The sequence below is a fragment of the Gracilinanus agilis genome, chromosome 3, assembly GCF_016433145.1.
Source record: "Gracilinanus agilis isolate LMUSP501 chromosome 3, AgileGrace, whole genome shotgun sequence".
NCBI classification, from domain to species: Eukaryota; Metazoa; Chordata; class Mammalia; order Didelphimorphia; family Didelphidae; genus Gracilinanus; species Gracilinanus agilis.
In genome coordinates, this window is record NC_058132.1 from 258,578,105 (window position 1) to 258,599,322 (window position 21,218).

General features: G+C 35.3%; 1 protein-coding gene across 1 annotated transcript in view; it reads right to left on the reverse strand.

Annotated features, from left to right (window-relative positions):
- CSRNP3 (cysteine and serine rich nuclear protein 3) overlaps positions 1-20,361 on the reverse strand; it is a 132,242-nt gene extending 111,881 nt beyond the window's left edge. Inside the window, exon 1 of the mRNA XM_044669821.1 lies at positions 20,075-20,361. The gene's annotated coding sequence lies outside the window, so the exon portion shown is untranslated. The remainder of the gene's footprint in view (positions 1-20,074) is intronic.
- Positions 20,362-21,218: the final 857 nt, after the last annotated feature.

Genomic DNA, 21,218 nt, shown 5'->3' on the forward strand with positions numbered 1-21,218 from the left:
GAAAAGATAGCGAAGTGATTTACCATCTCCATCTCTAGCTCATTTTACAGATGAAGAAATCAAGGCAAAGAGAATTAGATGACTCAAGGTCACGCATTTATTAAGTGTCTGAATGTGGATTTGAACTTGGAAGGATAAATCTTATTGCCTTCAGGCCCAGCATTCTATCCACTATACCACCTAGTTACCTTTCCTTCCTTACTGATTGTCTCTTATTTTCTTAACTCATAGCCCCATCCATCTTCCACCATTTCAAGAAAGAGCTGTACAATTTTTGGCTCTCTCTTCAATCTTTGGAAAAGCCAAAAGGCAGTATGGTAAAATTTTGGATAACTGATTTATATGAGAACTAGAAGCGGTAGTATATTGTTAAATGTTTAATAATCAGCTCTCAAGAAAAAAAGAACATATAACACATTTTAAAATTTAATCTGTATTATTAATCAACTAATTTTATTAATTTACCCATCACTTTCTTGAGTTCAGACAATCAAAAAACCACAAATCAAGCTCCAGTTTGTTGTAATTATTCATTTCTGAGGTATAAATGCAGTTAGTTCTATTTTGACTATTTTGTCCTGGCTTCCAGACCTCAAAGGCCATCAGGTCCATACTCCTTGTGTTACAGATGTGAGACTGAGGTCAAGAAAGGTTAAAGGAATTTGCTAGGGTCGCACAACTATTAAATTTTGCCAAAAAGTTGTCTAATGATGGATAATCACTTTACTTCCTGATCACTTTATTTCTTTGAGACCATTGTTAAGTCATTTTCAGTTGAGTCAGACTCTTCCTGACCCCATTTTGGATTTTTTTAGCAAAGACATGGAAAAGGTTTTCCATTGCCTTCTCCAGCTCATTTACAGATGAGAACACTGAGGTAATCAGGGTTAAGTGACTTGTTCAGTATCTGAGGCCAGATCTGAACTCAGGAAGATGAGTTTTCCTGACTCTAGCCTATAAGTAAATACTACCATTTCACTATTCCATGAAACATCACTTGTTTTATAAGCCCAATATCGTTAACGAATCGATTGTATATAGTAAGTATTAAAGAGTATTAACAGAATTTTTCATTATTTTAGTTAAAATACACACAGATCTATATATGTAGGAAGTGCTAAAATATTGATTGATTTATAGACTCAAAGAATTTCAGAATTAGGAGAGGCCTTACTAATCAGATATCTTCATTTTATTGGGGAGGCCAAGGGTTGTAAGGCCAACCAAGGATACATAGTTAGCTTGTGACAGAACTGAGGTTAGAGCTTAGGTCTTTTGTTTGATTATGTGAAGTCACATGGAAATAAATAGAACCTTCAAAAAACATAACCATTATAGACACAATAATTGATTTAAAATCTTTTTTTTAATTAATTTTTTTTATTTTAAACCCTTAACTTCTGTGTATTGACTTATAGGTGGAAGAGTGGTAAGGGTAGGCAATGGGGGTCAAGTGACTTGCCCAGGGTCACACAGCTGGTTTAAATTAATTTTTGATAAAGTGAATAATGCAATTCTTTCACTACTCCAAGGAGTCACTGATATAGGTGCTTTTTGTGCCAATGTGAATTCCACCTCCCCAGTGCTCTTCATGAATTGCTGTTAGCTGTCATCTATTAGCCAACCCTTGAGTGATGAGTGCCTCTGAACTTAAATAGGTTGGTTGTTGAATAATTTGTTCTTTTACCTGGCTTGTGCTCAAGAGCTCCACTGATATAAGCTTCAATAAATAAAAGTCAACCCCACACAACAGTGAGACATGAAAACAGGATTTTAATAGAGCAAGTAGTCTATACTTTTTTTTCATGGTCTAATTTAGATTTTCCAGGATTTAATTTTCATGTGTTGTCTTTCTAGAGTGGTGAATAGATTGCATTAAACTTCAAGAAAACAATTGAACAAAAGAAGAAATTTTTCTTCTACCAGGTTCACTTCCAAGTATTATTCTTGCTTTTGACTTTGTAATGTTAAATTATCATATTCCTATTCATATATGTGTACCATTTAAAATACAACCAATATGTGAAATCCTGGGATTTACATTCAGTTCCAAATTAGTTCAACACATATATGTATGCATACACCCAAATATATACAATATACAAATATACTATATGTTATAGGTATAATAAAAATATACATTAATCAAATGATATCTATCTTATATCTGTCTGTCTGTCTATCTATCTATCTAATTATATCAAAAACATCTCGATGTAAGGCCATGTGAGGAAACAAAAATGAGTCCTTGTCCCTTTATCACACAGCAAGATTTTTCTGCCAAAGGATTCCATTTATAGTCTTCCTTAGTGCACTGATTGTTGACAAAATTTCCAAGAATACTTCTGCTTCATAAAGCAAGGTACACCTGCAGTCCTACTGATTTCAATGGGAGCATAACAAAACACAAAATACAACCATACTTCAGAAAGTCACCCAGGGAGGACTTAACTTAAAACTTGATCTGCCCCAAGCTGGCATTTCAAAGGTAAGTTTTGTGGGTTTTTTTGGAAAGCTGAGGTACTCCTCTTAATAATCTTTCCTTTTTTTTTTTTTTTACCAACAATAATGCAATATATTCCTTGAATTCACCCCTTGGCCACCTTTCCAGTGTCTTTTTCCAATCCCTAGAAAATGCTAATCAAGTCCTAATCAGTTTAAAGCTTTATTAAACATTCTGGAATTGAATTGTTATTTCTGACTCACAAACAGGGTTGTCTTCTTTATCTTTTATAAGATGTGCCCATTGCTCATTAGCCTCTGGGCACATTCATGGAGCAGTAATAAAAAAAAGATTAATGCTTGTGCCCCTTTTGCTCTTCTCAAATACTGATTTGAACATAAAAAAAGAGATATGCTATCATTAAAAGTCCAATTAATTGATGAAATATTTATATCTAGCCTCCCTAAAGACAAAATAGAATCAGTAAGCTTAGAGGGAAAGGGAATTGGTAGTAATAAAGAAACAGATTAAATTATAGATAAGAAGAAATATCTTGTAAGAAAGGCCAAGAAGGACATGGGATCTAGGCTAGCTATGCCCAAAGCCTTTCTCTTTCAGATGAGGACACTGAGGCTAAGAGAGGTCAGATGACTGGTCAAGATTACTTAAGATATTAAGTAGTAGAGCCATTCCCCAGTCGATAAATGGGCAAGGGACATGAATAGGCAATTTTCACATAAAGAAATCAAAACTATCAATAAGCACATGAGAAAGTGCTCTAAATCTCTAATAATTAAAGAAATGCAAATCAAAATAACTCTGAGGTATCGCCTCACATCTAGCAGATTGGCTAAAATGACAGAAGGGGAGAGCAAAGAATGTAGGAGGGGATGTGGCAAAACTGGGACATTAATGCATTGCTGGTGGAATTGTGAACTGATCCAACCATTCTGGATGGCAATTTGGAACTATGCTCAAAAGGCTACAAAAGAATGCCTGCCCTTTGATCCGGCCATACCATTGTTGGGGTTGTACCCCAAAGAGATCATAAACAGACTTGTACAAAAATATTTATAGCCTCACTTTTTGTGGTGGCAAAAAACTGGAAAATGAGGGTATGCCCTTCAATTGGGGAATGGCTTAACAAATTGTGGTATATGCTGGTGATGGAATACTATTGCGCTCAAAGGAATAATAAACTGGAGGAATTCCATGTGAACTGGAAAGACCTCCAGGAATTGATTCAGAGTGAAAGGAGCAGAGCCAGAAGAACATTGTACACAGAGACCAATACACTGTGGTAAAATAGAATGTAATGGACTTCTATACTAGCAGCAATGCAATGACCCAGGACAGTTCTGAGGAACTTATGGTAAAGAACGCTACCCACATTCAGAGGAAGAACTGCAGGAGTGGAAACAAAGAAGAAAAGCAACTGCTTGAACACACTGGTTGAGGCAGACATGACTGGGGATGTGGACTCGAAACTACCACACCAATGCAACTATCAACAATTTGAAAATAGGTCTTGATCAATGACACACGTTAAAACCAGTGGAAATGCACATTGGCTATGGGGGGTTGAAGTTGGGGGGTGAAGGGGAAAATAAGAGCATGAATCATGTAATCATGTTAACTTTTCTAAAAAATAAAAATTATTAAAGAAAAAAAAACAAAGTCTTCATCACTTTCCCCTATACAACACAAGTGAATAATGGACATACATATAAATTGCTAATTTTTCTAGAAAGGGAAACTAAGTATGACAATCTGGAATCCCTTGAAATTATAAAATTATCATAATTTAATAGTATCCTAAGAATGATTTCCCATTTTCCCTGTTGTGACATTTCATACCCAACAGTCAACAAGTTCTTACTACCTACCTATATTATTCTCACTGGAAGTTAAATTTCTCCTTTCTGTTTATAGTCTACCCCTCCCCCCACATCAAGGATTATTTCTCATAGAATAACCCTTTTGTTATTGATAAATCTGAAATATTATATTTATTATACATTTACTATATTTATTATATATTATATATATTATAGCATCAGTATTTTTTTCTTCATGAACTTTTATTGAGAACGCTTTAAGTCAGCATTTCTCAAACTTTTCCATCCTAGGACTCATTTATGTCCTTAAAAATTATTAAGGGCTTGGGGGCAGCTGGGTAGCTCAGTGGAGTGAGAGTCAGGCCTAGAGACAGGAGGTTCAAACCCGGCCTCAGCCACTTCCCAGCTGTGTGACCCTGGGCAAGTCACTTGACCCCCATTGCCCACCCTTACCACTCTTCCACCTATGAGACAATACACCAAAGTACAAGGGTTTAAAAAAAAAATTATTAAGGGCTTGCCAAAAAGCTTTTGGCCATGTGAGTTGTACCTTATATTTATTGAACTATACATTTAGAGATCTTCATATTATTGTGAAAATTGTTTTGATCTTATAGACTCCTTGAAAGGGTTTTTGCACCCTCAAGGTGTCACCAGATCACACTTTGAGAACTGTTGCTTTAAGCATCTCCCAGGCTTCTCTTCAAAATATCTTTGAATTCTTGGCTCCTTATAGATATCAGAATTGGGAAAAAAAACTTCCTTAAAGTTTAAATTCTGTTTCAGACACCTATTAGTTGAGTGATTTGGGGCAATTCATTTATGACTCCTATGTCACAGTTTTCTCATTTGCAAAATAAGAAAGTTGTATTTCATGGTATACAAGTTCCCTTTCACTTTTAAGTATATTAATGGGAAGAATTCCACATGATTTCTATGTGTCAGTCACAATGAAACAAATTTGTGTCACATATAGCATTTATATGATCAAGGGGTGGCCAACAGAATCAGACAACCCTACTTCTGTTCCTTTCTATCATTTGTTGATGCTTCTCACTCTGGCCTTCCTCATCTTGGCCTCAGAATTCTTTACAACCATGTTAGAAACAGCCATCTGAGACCTTTCTTGATTAGCTGAGAATGTCACAGATCCAGAATATATAGGTTCAAGCTTAACTAAAAAAAAAACACCTTTGCCACTTCTAGGTCTGTATCTCAAAGGGATCAAAGAAAAGAGGAAAGGTTCTATTTGTGCAAAAATATTTATAGCAGATCGTTTTTATAGGAAAGAATTGGAATGTTCATTAATTGGCTGAAGAAGTTGGAGTGTGTGATGATAATCAAATGCTATTGTGCTATATGAAATGACAAACAGGATAATCACAAAAAACTTGCAAAGATTTATAAGAAGTGATGAAAAGTGAAGTGGGTAGAAACAGAAGGGAATTGTACATAGCAATAATACAAGATGATCAACTATGAAAGACAACTATTATCAGCAATGTAAGGCTCCAGGAGGAAAAAAGCTATCCATTGCCACAGAGGGAACTATTGGATTCTGGATGCAAAGAGAAACTGACCATTTTGTACTTTATTTCTTTCGTGAATTTTTTTCTTGTATAAGCAATATGTGTTTGATTTCACATAACAAACAAGAAAATATGAATTGCACAATAGCACATGTATAACCTAAATTACTGGTCATCTTGGGTAGCAGGGGAGGAATGAGAGGGAACATGGAACTCAAAATATCAGAAAATGATTATTAAAAATTGTATTTACATGTAATTGGGAAAATATAATGAAATTAAATTTGTTTTAAAATACATATTAAGTACATCCTGTAAGCAGGACACTGCAAGGTGTAAAAAACAAAAACAAATAAAAACAGCCCCGATGCCTCAAAAGGGAGTGCAGTGTAGACATGAGATTACCTCAATAAAGGTACATAGGCAAGAGATGAACAGAATGTCATGTACAGAAAACAGCTAGGAGGCCATTAAAACTGGAATGATGAGTGATTAAAACAGACTAATAGTAAATAAGATAGGAAAGAAAGGTAGAAACTAGATTGTGGAGGATCTTAAATGTAAGGTGGAGGATTTCATCCTAAAGAGCAACACAGTGACACTTAAGATATGAAATGTTTTCTGTGTGGTTTGGAGCTAGTGAGCCTTAGAATTATAGGGATTGGAACAAGTATTCTTCCTTTTAATAAAATTCCAAGCTTTATAATCAAGAGAAAAGGAGACTTAAGAAAACAGGTAGAGGGGGACAGCTGGGTAGCACAGTGGATTGAGAGCCAGGCTTGGAGACAGGAGGTCCTGGGTTCAAATCTGGCCTCAGACCCTTCCTAGCTGTGTGACTTAGCAAGTCACTTACTCCCAATGCCTAGTCCTTACTACTTTTCTGCCTTAGAACCAATACATGTTATTGGTTCTAAGGCAGAAGGTAAGGGTTTTAAGAAGAAACAAAGAAACAAACAAAACAGGTAAAGGCAAAATTCCTGAAAGCTCAAAGAGACCAAGAAGGCAGGACCGTCTAAAAATAGTGCAATTTCTGGCAAATTGTAGGCTTTTGCACAATAAAACACCGAATGCCATGAAATGGGTGGAAAATCCCTATGCACTACTTTCCAGTGGACAAATGGTAGAATAGTTTGCCAAAAGACAGATTTCAGGCAAACTCCCTAACTACAAAGACTACTTTGAATTTTCAACATTCTACATATTCTGTAAATCCATTCATTCTACAAAGAAATAGCCCCCTTCAAAAGCACCATGGCTGCTCTTCAGAAACTCATCTGGCAGGAGATTAATGTATCTGCTGCCAGCAGGGCATGAATTTGTCAGTGATGTTGCAAGGTAAAATCTCCCAGGGTGCTTTCGTGGGGGCAGGTACCACTGTGAAAGATGCTGCTGACAGCTTGCCACTGAGAGCTTCATGTAGGCCAAACACACTTCTTGCTCATTTCCCTCCCATTGGACAAAAGGGTAGTAATAATAGTAGTTCATCTTTATATAACACTTTAAAGATTTGCAAGTTTCTACATACATCTTATTTAAGCCTTACAAGAAACCTGTGAGGGAAATGCTATTACTATCTGCATTTTACAAATGAAGAAACTGAAGCTCAGAGAGAATAGGTGAATTATGCCCATTGTCACGAAGACACTAAGAGCATGGGTGCCTAGATGACCTTGGCTCCATTTACTCTTGTGTTTTTTCAATAACACAAAGCATACCTATGGAGTTGGAGGTTTCTGCCCAAGCTGGCTCTATGTTTTTTGGCTGGTGCAAATTACTTGTATGTTAGGAGGCCAGTCCCAGACCCTAATGGAGCTGGGAAGAAGGATATAACTTGGAGGAGCCTTGAAGAGAATGAGGCAATACCCTTGGGAAAAGATAACCTAGCCAAAAATCAATGGATAGACATTAAGGAATAGCTGCTTCGACTTACAGAGAGTATCTGCTCTCCCCCAAATATCTGGGTGTTATGGTTAAAATTATCTCAAGAGACTGATTTCCTGTTAAGAATATAAGCTTATTGATCATATCAGGTTTGCTTTTTCAGCCAGCATCATAACCAATAAAGCAATGTAGATCTCCATGGTTTTCCCATGACCAGGGACCACCTGAGCTGGGTCAGGCAACTTAATAAACAGATCTTCAGGAGCTTGTTAATCAGCCCCTTCCTTGAATGATAGCTAATTAAGAGTTGATCCATCACCTTATACACCCTCTGTCTCCACAAGTGGACAGGTCAGATATGCTGAAGAAGAATCCTCCTCCTCATTTATTAACCAAATTCTTTCAAAAAGGAGGACATTCCTTGGGGTTCCCAAGGTCAAAGAAAATGCAAAAAGCAGTAGACTGGATTAAATCTCTGATCCAGATTCCAGACACAGGGATACACAGTAATTCTCTCCAAAATATAGGAATCAACATATACTAGAAAAATAAATTCTTATAAGGGAATGGTATGGAGATAGTCCACTCAGTTTGAAAGCAATAATGACAGCATAGGACATCAAAGAATTGCAGTGAGCAACAGGAAGTCTGTGACTTTTATTTGTATCCATAGTATGTGGCACAGTGCTTAAAAGTAGGGGTTCAGTAAATGGTAACTAACTTATTTGTGGACAAGTGACAACGGGAGACTTGGAAGAATACATCAGTTCATCTGTCAGAAAGTATGCTATGTTATATTCTTTAAACTTCTTCCAGTTAATAAATCTCTTTCACTGGACAAGTTTACAGAGATAGCTTGAAGGGCGGCCAAGAGTTTGATGACCAGCCACACTGACTTATTAAAGGCATGACTTTAGAAGAAAGGATTGACTTGGAGATCAATGCCTTCCACCAATTTTTGTTATAATTTGATTGCCATCTTCCACTTCACCTTACCCCACCCTCTAACTCACAACTCACACTATTAATTTCTATGGGAGGCCAAAAGGCTTTTGAAAGGACTGTTGGAGGGGAAATGCCAGAAGCTCAGATTCACATATCTTCTGCATGAGAAGCATCAAAGATGGGTTCAAGAATGAAGGATTACTACCATGGGAGGTTCAAGGGGAATTCAAGAGGAGCCACAAAGATTTTCTAACCCTGTTAGAGAGGTATTTGGATAAATAATATGAATTCTGTTAGCAAGAGGAATAGGGTTAAAGACAGATGAAATTTGTCTGAGTTGCTAATTAGCCACCTGGCTATTGATGAATTCCAAAAAAGCTTGCCCTTGAAGGCTGAGATTTTGGAAGCTTATAGACCTCTGTTTATTTTTTTTTTAATTGTAGAGAAGGAAAGAACAACAGAATATTTTTTTTCTTCCTTCAGTGATTAGAAGTCTACCTTTGAAAGTGAATATATATTTTTTATAACCCCTACCTACCTTCTATCTTAGAATCAATACTAAGTATTGCTTCCAAAGCAGAAGAGCAATAAGGGCTAGACAGTTGGGGTTAAATGACTTGCCCAGGCTCATAATGAATGTAATATTAGCTATTATCTATGTAATAATTGGGAGGAAGCTAGGTGTCACAGTGGATAGAGGGACAGAGTGCTGGCTCTAGAGTCAGGAGGGTGAGAGTTCAAATATGGCCTCAGACACTTACTAGCTGTGTGACCCCGGACTTAACTCTATCTAAGTTTCCTCATCTCTAAAATAAGCTAGAGAAGGAAATGGCAAACCACTCCAGTAACTTTGCCAAGAAAACCCCAAATGGCATCACAAAGAATTGAACGTGACCAAAAAACTAAAAAAAACAAAATATATTTTAAGGTTAGTAAAAAAAAAAACTCTGTTATCTCATTAGATCCCCACAACAACCCTGAGAGGTCTTCATTTTAAGAATGAAAAAATAGAGGCAGAGAAAGGTTAAGTGACTTGACCTGAGTCACACAGCTAACAAAGTACCTTAAGGCAGAACTCAGGTCTTCCAGTTTCTAAGTCATTCTATCTACCTAGTACCACAGAGCTAACTTTTTCACTAAAAGAGCAAGACTGAGGAATAGTTTTATGATGAGACTATAAGAATTGACAAAGCTCATTCCTCTGGGAGAGAGAAGGAAGCATCTCAATCAAGAATTCAAGCTGAGGCTCAAGTAGGGTCCAATGGAGATAAGAGAACCATAACTCATAAGGAACAGATCCAGTGATAGCAGCATTAGGACATCACCTGAAAACTTTTATGAACCCATAGCACTAGAGGAATGAGTCACCACCTGAAACATGTGCCCTGGCTACAAGTGTTCTCTATTTGTGTTTCACTCCATTCATGTTCCCCAGGCATGTCTTCCATGGGTCAGTGTATATTTTTATGATATATTGTGTTTCAAGTTTTTAAAGACATTCTACTGCTACTCTCCTTCCTATTTCATTCCAATAAATGTCCCTCTTTTGAATTAGCTGTGTCTTCTGGTTGTCTAATAAAATTCAAAACCCTAGTGAGCTATAGTTCTAAGTGTTCATAGACCAGAGAGTATTTTGAACTTGGAATGACTTCTTTAGGGAGTTCTGTGTGTTTTTATGTGACTTAAGTATTTATCATAGGGCAAAAAGAATATGAAGTATAGTAGCAAAGGTGCTGGGCATGACATTATATCTGGATTTGAATCCTTTGAATTCTCACTTAATAGGTGGATGGCCTCTGTGAGCCAACAGGTACTCATCCATAAAATGTTGATAATATTATTGTGTGGGGAAATCTTTTGTTCATCTTAAAGTTTTATACATATTGTAAGTTTATAACTAGTATTAGCAGTGAGGTTGAAAGCAGGGGAGAGGGTAGTTAATGTCTAGTGGAGATTATCTAGTTGGGCAACAGATGAAGTCACCCTCAAACACATCCAGACACTTTTAGTTACAAGAGTCTTGGAAACCAGTTATCTCCCTCTTCAAATTTCTCATAGCACTCTGTCTGAAACTTTACTCTGAGGGCAGAAGGCTGTATCACATTTATCTTTGCATCCTCAATGTTTAGTAAGGTGCCTAGAATAGAAGCACTTATTGTGTTCAGTCATTTTTCCAGTCATATCCAACTCTTTGTGACCCTATTTAGGATTTTCTTGGCAAAGATACTGGAGTGGTTTGCCATTTCCTTCTCCAGTTTATTTTACTGATGAGCAACTAAGGGGAACAAGACAATACCTGGCTGACAAATGATCTAGGCTCCAGAAGGAAAGGCAAAAGACATGAAAGAGTGGCTAACAGATATGGCATTTCTTAACTTCAAAACCATTATCAGAAAGCCTCAAATAAAAGAAATCACTTAAAAGATGTTCATTACAACAGTATATTTGAATAAAATAAGGCTGCTTTAAAAAACTTTACTAAATTTAAGATTTAGGAATATACCAAGGATTTTTGTGGTTGTTGATCCAAATCTCTGATTTATCAGTGGTGTGGAGAATTCTCTCACTGATACAACTCAGCAACCTTTCTGTAATTGAAAGTCTGAAAGAATTTTTAGTAGATTCTGAGTGTCTTGTCCATGGTCACACAGGTAGGAAATTCCAGAAGTGAGACTATCCAAGTCATCCTGATTCAAAGGCCAGCTCTCTATCCATTATACTATTCTGCCTCTTTTGCCAACAACAACAAGAAAATAGGGGAAAATCTTAAAAATGGGGAAAAAATTAGAAAAATACCACTTTGGGGAAATTCATTCTTTAAATGGATTGTTATCATAAGCAGATTATATATTTTTAACACTGAAGAAAAAGAATTAGATTCAACCTTTAGTTGATATCAAACAGTAATGTACAAATACACATATATATATTTGATATGATTAAATATGCATTTGATTAGCAACATTCTTAAGAAAAGTTATGCTAGTTCAAATTAGAAACTGTTAACAACGGAAATGAAAGAAAACTTCAAACTGTTGTGAGACATTCAAAATTGGGAACTCCTGGCCAGGAAGGCTTCCCTTCTCAAATCATATTCACTACTGCACAGAATTAAAAGATATCTCCTCCCCCTCACCAGGCTCCACTCCCAAATAATTTATGGAAAATCACTTAACTCAGACAACTAATATATTTATATTCTAAATATAAACATAGATATTTATCATGTATGAATAAATATATATTTATTTCTCAAGAATCTTTCTGCCAAAGTAACAGAAAAATAAAAGAAAATATTGATCCCAGATAATTCCTTTTGAAAATTTCCCACAAATATTATATAAATTGATTCAGTGTTTCTAAGCTGTACCATATTATACGTAAGACACAAATGGAGATGGCATTTCTTTTAATCCATTCAATAGACCTATTCTTTCCAAACCCTTTCAGCCCATTACATATTGCCATACCTGAACTATAATCAAGAAAAGGACTGGTGGTATGAATTTTTAAAATGAAAAAGAATCTCAAGAAATTGAACTTGATTACAATACTTGGTTCTATTTAATGTAAAGACTAACTCTACCTGGGAAAAATTTCCAAAAAAAGATTATAAAGCCCAATCTAGTTCAGCCCTTGGTTACCATAGTGACTTTCTGCAAGCATCAGAGTACTTGGAATCAGCTCATTTGCCTATCTAGATTAGAACCTAGCGATTTGAAGGCAAGGGATCCTGGAGGTTTCCCACTTTTAGAAATCACTTCTCACAAACCTGTGTAGAAAGCAAAGTTTAGAATTCTGCCAACTTATTTGGATTATTATAATTTGTATACATAAGGCCCACAAAAGCCCTTGATGATCCAGATAGATCTGCTGTAAAGGAGAAAGAAAGACAAATACTTTCCGGGTTTTAGGTGCTCTTTAACTGTTTTGAATTTAAAGGTTTACATTGACCCCTGTCCTTTCTTCAATAAAGAGAAATCTTGGCATGCAGATCAAATGAATTGGCAAAAAAAAAAAAAAAGAAGGCTGTTATTTTCTAGCAATGGCCTCCTTCACTGAATAATATTATATATTAGTATCTAAATCACCCAAAGTAATGAGAACAAATGGATTGCTCCTGATCCCGAACAGACTAAGCTTTAATATAGTTGTGACTCATTTTTTCCACATGATGAAATCTACATAAGGCTTGGCTGAATCTCTTTTCTAAGTTTTCTGTTAAGCAGCAAATAATTCTTTGCAATGGGCTCAAAGAACACACTTCTAGACATTTCACAGACAAGTGACAAAGCTTAATAATATCATCTATGTACATTGCACATTCAGACAGTAATGGCTAGAAAGGACTGAATAAATATTTGCATTTGATTAGTGAAAATTAGTGATACTCCTTTTCTAATAAGCACATATATGTTTCTCAGGTAAGTACAAAGTAAGATAAATGTTATTTTTTAGATATGCATGCACAATCTAGGTTGGAAATACTACCTGCCAGTGTGTTTAAAAATCAGCTTAAAATCAGTCAATAAAATTTCATATTAATAAATGCCCAGAATAAAATAAAAAACTTTAAGAATCTACTAAGTTCAGTGAATTACAAAAGCCTTTCATGAGGTCAGCTAGAACTAAAAAAAGATTCTTCAGATAGTCAATTAATGGTTAGTCAACTAAGGTGTACTTATTCTTTAATGAGAACTGATTACTATGCTTTAAACATAGATCTGATTACTATTGTTTGTTTTTTAACAAGAGATTATAGGTTACTAAAGGCTACATAGTGTTACACTCTAACCTAGATATCTAATAGAGTGTGGTATTGTCCTGATCAAGTTGTTTGAAATAATATTTCTATGTTTCTCTTGTACCTACTGACATTTGTCAAATATCAGTAGCAACTCCATTCCCACTGTTTGCTTAAACCTTTAAGTTCCACAGAGCCTCTGAGAATCCCAAAGGAAATGACAATTACTTATGTGGGATGTTTTATTACATGTATATTTTCAATATCTGCAAAAATAGTGTGGATTTGACAATTCATTTGAATATGGGACATGATAGGTGGGGCAAATAAACACATGTGAATCACACAATGAAAAACACCAAATCATTCTTAAAGTGATTTTTAAAGGAATCTGAAGCTCTGACTTTCATTTTATCCCATCTTCTTTGGAAACACAGCATCACATAGATGAAATGATAAGAGGAAAATGATATCTAATTTTTCCTTTCAGATTCTACTGTTTGAAATCACATCCGAATAAAGCTTATTTAGTCTGCCATGCTACTCTGAATATAATGTAAAAAAATTTAATTTTAAATTAAAGGTAAAAGGCATCATATTAATTAATTACCATTTTAAAAATAATTCAGGAAAATATATTTATTATTATGATATTATCCCTCTTTTCTCAAGTACATTCTTTGCAAGAAGCATGCCACATAAGGATTAGTTGGTGAAACATGAGGTCATTTAGCTTAGAAGAAAAAAATGTAGATGGGGACAGAACATAATAGCTGTCTTTAGTTATTTGAAGGGTCATCATTTGTTAAAAGGATTAGACTTATTCTACTTGGAGCCAGAAGGCAAAAATCAGAGCCACTGGATAGAAATTTCATGTAGGAAGATTTAGGCTTCAAGTCAATTTAGCAAGCATTTATTAAACATTTAATATGTGCTGGTCACTGTCCTAGGTGCTGAATATAAAGGGAACTCAAGAATTCAAGCAAACAAGCAAAAGAAAAAAAAAAGTTAAATGGGAAACCTTGAGATAAATGGGTTTCTCCTCCAAGGAAGTCTTCATGCAAAGACTGAATGACCATTTACATAATGGAAATTTATTAGGGGATGATTCTAATTTAAGTACAGGTGGGACTATGTGTCTTTTTAAGTCTCTTTGATCTCTAATTCTGTGACTTCATGATTCAAATTTCAAACATATAGCAATTCACACTTGAGTGATTTCAGGGAGAGAGGCTGTGGTGGACAACAATTCTAAAGTGTCAGGAAGGTCTTTAAATACTTATTCTAAATTTCTGTTCTATTTATGTGTGTACATGGATTTGTATTGCTTCTAGACTCCTTGAGATTGGGATACAAGTCTTATTCCTCTCTCTATATGCCCAGGTCTATTACAAGATATTTTAAAGTACTGAATGATGCATGCATGAATGGATGATTAGTACTTATTGAGCAGACCATGTTGTCACTAAAAAAAATTATAATGTTTGGATTAGAAGGGACCTTGGTACTCATAGCATCTTATTATCATAGATTTAGAGATGAAAGGAGTATTGGAGGGCTATATAGTCCAACTCCATACTTTTATAAATGGGGAAATGGAAGCTTTGACATATGAAATGACTTGCCCAGAGTCAGGGCAGTAAGTAGGAAAGGTGAACTCAACTCCTCAAGCCCCAGGTCAAATACTTTTTTTCTAACACATCATACTGCTTACTCATCTTTTATCTTTGGGACAAATGGTGCTAGAAGTTACTCAAGAAAAACCTAGAAGTATAAACAAAGCAACTTGTGACTGAACATAATGTCACTTCAGATCTGTACATACATACAGTAATGTCTCATTACACAGCGGGCGGGCTCTTGTCAACCTTGTGGATTCAAAAAGCAGCCAGGAAACATAAGTAAGCCAAAAATATTGAGAAAATAATTTTATAAAAAGCCATTTTTCACTATAACAGAGATATGAAGCCAAATAAGTCCCTACAGCAATCATTTCCTTACTTAGCTTTCTGTAAAAATTGTGCTTTACATACTTGGATAGCTAGTTTTCCATATTATGATGGACTGGGGGGAAAAAAAGAAAATATGGTTCTTAGGGTACTAAAAATATCAGAAATGACAAATGCCAACAAGAGAAATAGGGAGGAGAAAGAATGAATAGTTGTCCAAGGTCATTTAATATAAGGACAAAAATCTTTATCTATCTCAATAGCTCCTAAAGGTATAAATGTACTATTTTTCATAATGACGACTCAATCATCAAGAAAAGTTTAAAATTTGATTAGCATTTTATGTTTAAAACTATATGGAAGCAATACAAAGCAAATTTCAGAAAAATACTAAAATGTTCAAATTGTTAAAATTAAGTGCATATTTAGTTAAAATGAATTTTTTCAACTTGTGGAAGTTACAATCCACAGTCCTCCTTTTCTTTGCCCTGTGGCTTAGCCCCAAATTCTAATAGACTCTCCTAGTAAAACCAGTAAGGTCTGCAAAGACTGAATATGAGGTCAATTATAAGTTCTTTGCTCACCATAACCACTGGAAAAGGATGGTTGGCCGCTGGTAATTCATGTTTTTTGGTTACCAAGTCATATAAGTTATGATCTACATTAGTGGAAGTACTAACATGTACAGATCTCTTAAAATATTGATAAAGTTGCAAATCTCAATAGGCTAAAACTTATTTAACAAAACTCTTCTTTTGATGGAATCACATAAAGAATATGGCCAATTTTATTGCATCTTCAAATGTGTGCCTTCCAAATGTGCACTCACATAAATACATAATTCATTATTATAGAAAAAGCATAATGCAAGTGGAAAAAACACTGGACTTGTAATCATAAATGACTTGGTTTTGAAGCTTTTCTCTGATGGTTATTGTATAGGCCTTCATCTCAGTTTTCTCATCTGTAAAGTGAGGACAATAATATTTACACTATCTATCTCATCTGGCTATTGTGAGGAAAGGTCTTTGTGAATCTTAAAACTGCTACATAAATTATTAATTTTGTTACAGTTAAACATGTACACTTATATAAACAATAAAAAGATATTTTTATATCTTCTTTTGAATAAATTTAGAGCTTGTATTTGGCATATTTTCTACCAAAAGTATATGCTGACCTACATTTCTTTGCCTCCTTTTCATTCTGCATAGCCCCTTGGGTAAAACTGATATGGAATGATAGAAAAAAACAAAAAGCAAGGGCATAGAAACAAGCTTTGCTTGCAGAGAGAGAATAGGAAGAATTCGCTTCCTGAAAATGAAGGAAAGTATACAGAGCTTACTCCTCAGTTTTCCATCATAATGCTTTTATAGTGAGGTTTGATTAATTTTGTTTTGAAAGATGAAATGGATAAATATGAGATGGGGTAGTATAGATTCAGAAGAACAACATTTTTAGTATTCTATTTGGCGTTTGATTTTCATTTGTTCAGAAAAAATATTCAGGAAATAATATTTTACACAACACCCCGAGAAGGGAATAAGTGGATTGTAGGTTGGTTATGTCATTTAATGGTAGGGTCAAGTGAGTGTCACCTGTATAGTGTCACTTTTTTCCAAGGCTATGGCAGGGTTACTAGTTTCAAATGATGGCAAAGACAGACAGGTAGTCAGATAGTAAGACAAGTTATCTTTGAAAAAAATCTGAAAGATTCTCAAATACATCATACCTACCCCACTTCAGTGTGATGTATTATCTGTTCCTCAAATGTTAACAGTTGCATAAACTAGTATGTCTTATAATTAAATCACATCATTTAAGAAAACACACGTAATTTTTTACCTTAAGCATTTTTTGGGAAAAAACACCTACATTTCTATTTAAAGAACTAGATAGCTACTGAGGATTCTCCCAGTTTTAAATCTATATTATAATCCTTAAATAGATGTCCAAAGGAAAATAAAGTATAATTTTAAAGCAGTAAAGGCTTAATTTTGGAAATTTAACAGTTAGCATTCAATAAATATTTGTACATGCTCACTATATGCAAGGCACTGCTTTTATAGATACCACCAATATTATCCATATAAAGTTTAGATAATTGGGCTATCCATTTATTGCTCATAGAAATGAGTTGTTTACTGGTAGGGTGGAGGAATGAATAGAAAGCATGTCTCAGGAATTATAAGACTTGAATTCAAATTTTACCATTCAAACATATAGGTGGCGTGACCTTGGACAAGTCACTTAATCTCTCAGACAACTCTACTATTTTCACAACAGTAAGCAGCCTCAGCTGATAAGAGGGAGTTTCCTCACTTAGGGTTCCCTTTGCCAATGAAAAGAGGAATTCAGCCCCCTATTTTCCTAGATCACTGCCTCTACACAAATTCAAGCTTCTTACAATTCTGAAAAATAAATTCAAGCTTTTGAAAGAATTTTCATTAAGACATAAATTACCTGGATGTTCAGGCCAAAATTTTGCTTTTGTATTTACAGACTTCCTGTCCTTTATGATGCCTTAACAATTTCATATATTGATAAATGAATGGATAAATAGATGATAGATAAATAGATGATAGATCATAAGGTAGATCTATATCACATTTTTCAAGAATCACAAGGAGCTGCTGCCCCTCACTTCTCCCCTCCCATACTATTTTCATTATTTATTGGGGATCTGAAAGTGGTGGCAATTCCATTTACATGGCTAATGGAATGGGACAGCCTAAGTGAATTTGCATTCACATTCATTCACAGTCCACCCACACATCCCACCCCCAGAGGCACACAGGCACAAAGGCAGGTAGAAACTAAAAGCATCAGTAGAGTTACAGATGTTTATGCTCTATATAGAAATTGAAAAAAAAATTGACTATTCAAAGTAGTTATATTTTTTAAATGAAGTTCCTCAAATAGTGGCATAAATTATTATGGCTTAGCAAATAAAAATACAGCATACAATAATTTCTTGATTAGATGTTATTTTGATTTTTTTAGGCACATTTCAAACAACAATGCAAATTTTTTCACAAGATTTCATCCTCTATCCAATACAAGAAAAACTCAAAAGACCATTAGAATATATTCACTTTTAACCTAATTAACATAATAAGTTTACAAAGCCAGAAAATATGTTAGAAGAAAATGGAAAATATAAGAATATAAGAAGAAAATGCAATTATACTGTTTTCACATCACAAAAGAAATTAAATTAAATGTTTCTTTAAGCAAATACTAGGATCCTTTTAAGCAAATACTAGGAAAAAAAAGTCACAATACCCCAGAAACGTGATAAAGGATGAGAATCTGGCCCATTTGACATAATTGTCCTTCACTACTTTAAATGCTGCCCTTCTGTGTTTGCTAACATCTATGTATCTATGTATGTTTCCATCCATCCATCTAGCTAGCTATCTTTACATATATACATACATATGCCAAATTACCAGGTCTCAATCATCATGGTGAAACGAACACTTTTCTGCATAAAACAAATTTATGTAAATGTATATGTACATATTATCTGCATGCAAAACATCTTTAAAAGTCTTATGCAAATAAAGAAGCAAACAGCAATCATTTCATGACTAAACATTATTTCTGCAACAAATCCGCTCCTCCCACCCCCAACAACTATTAGTACAGAACCAAAGTGATAGAAGTGAGAATTCCATTTTCTATTACCAATATTGTCAGTGATGGCCTCATATGGTCTCAATTTATACTGACATAGTAACCGTACTTAGTGGCCTCTTGTCTAGAAAAAGCTTAAGTTACATACCTTAAAATTGAGAGGAGGCAAGTCCCAAAACACCCTCCTAAAGAATTTTACACACACACACACATACACAATACACACACATTTCTAGGTTTCTGGTCAGTCTTATTTGTTCATTATGGTGAAATACATTGCTGTAGGGTTGTTAGTCTTAAACAAGCTGATAAAAGGAGTCAGTCCAGTGACCTATAGCACTTATCATGGGTTGTGATCACTGTAATCTAAGCAGTTATTTTAACTGAAAAGGAAGAATCACAGGAAGTTTAACATTTGAGTTCATAAAAATGCAGGTTTTAAATTAGTGAATAAAATAAGAAAGAACCAGGAAAATAAAAGAATCAAAGACATATAGAATTTTTAAACACCAATCATGAAATGGAAAAAAAAAAACTTTCAATACGAAGTTCTCATTTTTTAGTAGTCCTTCCTTAACCCGCCTCTACCCCCAGCCCCCCATCCTGGCTTCCCCAAATTAAAACAACTCCATCAATTAACCTCAGTCATCTCTGGTTCAGAGGGGAATCTTTTTTTTTCTTTCTTTTTGTTTTTGTTTTTGTTTTTTATTTTAAAGCATCTCCTAAGAGCTAGAGGAATGAGGTTGGGATCTTTACCTACCTGCTTACAAAGCACCAAACCTGGAGGCTTGGGAAAAGTGACATTAGCCTGAGACGGAAAACTCGATTTAATTTTCTCATTCAAACAGCTCCATCCGGACCAAATGCCACTCAAGAGCCCTACCCATTGTGTTTCTAATTACCAAAAAATCAAACCAAACAAACCAAAACCAAAAAAACCCCACCGGTTTATGTGCATTTGAGACGAAAACAATTCATTCAGAGCAGAATTCCTAGAACCCGCAAACCACTTCCAAGACCGCAGAAAAGTGCGTCTGCTCGCAAGCAAAGCCATGCCTATCCCAGAAATAAAATCGGGCACTGTGCGCGCTGGTGCTTCACGATACCTGTGGGCACGTTTCTACGCCTGCATAGGTCCTGGGCAGTCTTCACGCCGAGCAGCCAGTATCACTTCATTTAACTAACTCCTCGCCTGTCTGCCGGAGACTGCGGCGGCACCCACTACATTTTTTCATTTTTTCATTCAACCGTTCCAGCCTTCCACCAGCCTTGTGACCTTTGAACTCATTTCTGCCTCCCTCCCCTTCTGCAGTCAAAGCTACTGTGCTGCTCTCATTTGCATAAGGCTGGGGAAGGCCTGCCAGGAGCCGAAATGGAATGCTGGGTAAGGAATTGTAGAGCTGCGGTTCAGCCAGAATACCTGAATCACTGGAGAGCCTATAGAAAATGGGCACCCATTTTATAGGGCTGTCAAAAATCATGCCTTCCCCTAATGTTGATTAAGGGATAAACGTTTTTAAATTCTTTATTTGCGGACCCCCTACGATCACCCCCAAACAAAGTCTAGCTGTAGCAGCTGTGGTTTCCAAGGAAACCAAAATAGTCAAATACTTCATTGAAATACATGGGTAGGCCGATTTAAAATTCTCAACTTCTCTCTGTTTTTTTTGGAAATGCACTTGGCTAATTTTTTTTTTCCACGAAAAAATGAAGAGCATTGTGGTACAGAAATAATATGGTACATGAAGGATTTCTCTTGTGTTTTTGTTTTAAATGGCCTGACTTCAATCTGCTTCCTTTCATATTTACTGGAATGAAATGACTATCAGTTATTGTGCAAATATCATAAGCAGCTATGATAACAACAAGCAAGATATGTGCTTCAGTGTGGAGGATAATATCAACCTAATATGTGCAGCATGAAAATAATTTCTAAAGAAAAAAAGGCAAATGAAAATCAAACAATTTAAAGCCTAGGATAATTATTGAAATTATGCATTAGTGAAGATGCAATGTTAAGTTAAATTATTTGTTTAAATAAAATTCTAGGGACAGAAATAAAAATGTTTATCTGTCTTTGGAAATATGATTAAGATTGTTTTATTATCCACTGTCTCTCCCCTTCCTACAGGCGGCAACCTCCCTGTTTCAAATATTGAACTTCTCAAATGCTCAGAGACCAAGGAAATAAGAAATGTGCTTGATATATATCAGACATAGATGCTCATGTGCAAGTGTATCTATAAACAC